Source organism: Malania oleifera, chromosome 11 (assembly GCF_029873635.1).
Source record: "Malania oleifera isolate guangnan ecotype guangnan chromosome 11, ASM2987363v1, whole genome shotgun sequence".
NCBI classification, from domain to species: domain Eukaryota; kingdom Viridiplantae; phylum Streptophyta; class Magnoliopsida; order Santalales; family Ximeniaceae; genus Malania; species Malania oleifera.
The window spans coordinates 87,825,279-87,826,553 of NC_080427.1; the positions used below are offsets into that span (position 1 = coordinate 87,825,279).

The window sequence follows — 1,275 nt, forward strand, 5'->3', positions numbered from 1 at the left end:
CAGCCTTGTTCTTTTGATTTGCTCTCTTTTATTTTCACTTTCTTTGATTAATTTTTATTTCTTTTATTTCATTTTATATTTGTGAAGTCTGAATATTTATGCTTAAAAGTGAGCATGTTTGGGTTGTGTTCTTTGGACCTCGAGATAATTCCCATAGATCTAGAGATTGAAAAATCCCATAGGTCCCTTAAGAAACCTATCTCCAACCCAAAGGAGGCTGAGTCATCAAAACTGAAAGCAATGGCCGAAAACAATCCCCCGATTCCCGCTGAATAAGTCCCGGAACCCCATGCTCCTCACCTACCTATGGTGGGAGAGCAAAACCTTTGGCCTCTTAGGGACTACTTTGTTCCTAATGCATACACATCACCGTCTTGCATCCGGTTCATGGATGTTCAGGTGACACAATTTGAGATTAAGACTTCGATCATCTCGATGCTGCCCAAGTTCCATGGGAACTCTACTGAGAATCCTTATCAGCATCTAGACGAGTTCTTGGAAATTTGTTCCACCATCCGCATCCCTAATTTTAATGATGATGCTCTCCGACTAAGGCTTTTCCCATTCTCTCTTAAGGATAAAGCTAAATATTTGCTGACGTCCTTAAAACCGAACTTGGTGACCAACTGAGCCACCATGTAGCATGAATTCCTTAAAAAGTACTTTCCAATTGGGAAGACTAATCAGCTTCGAAGAGCCATCACAAGTTTCTCTCAAATGGATGGAGAACTTTTTTTGGAGACTTGGGAGTGCTTTAGAGACCTACTCCATAAATGCCCACATCATCGGGTCCTCAAATGGCAATTGGTCCAAAATTTCTATGAAGGGTTGGTTGAGAAAGATTGATCTACGGTTGACACGTCATGTGGAAGTACTTTCCTCATTAAGCACAAGAACGAGGCCTGGGTTCTCTTTGAAGATCTGGCTGAAAACTCTCAGCAGCACATGGATAACACCCGCAGACTACCTACCCATCAGCTTCTAAATCTAAGGGGGTTTACAAGTTGGATACGAATCAGGACTTAGCTATGAATCTACATGCTATATCCAAAAATTTAGATCAATGCTTGTCCGTAGGACCACAAACAACAACATGTGCATAGATATGTGCAATCTATTCTGACCCATCCTACACATATTATAATTGCCCACACTCGCACTCCCGCGGAAGTAAAGGTCACCCACAACTGGTATTACAAACCCTCTAATGACCAATATTCCAACACATACAACCTGGGGTGGAAACAAAATCCTAACTTCTCATGAAGGCCGCAA

General features: G+C 41.7%; 1 non-coding gene across 1 annotated transcript; it reads right to left on the reverse strand.

Annotated features, from left to right (window-relative positions):
- Window positions 1-685: 685 nt before the first annotated feature.
- On the reverse strand, window positions 686-791 carry LOC131143585 (small nucleolar RNA R71). Its single transcript, XR_009133570.1, has one exon. It is a non-coding gene; the product is annotated as a small nucleolar RNA R71 (small nucleolar RNA).
- Window positions 792-1,275: the final 484 nt, after the last annotated feature.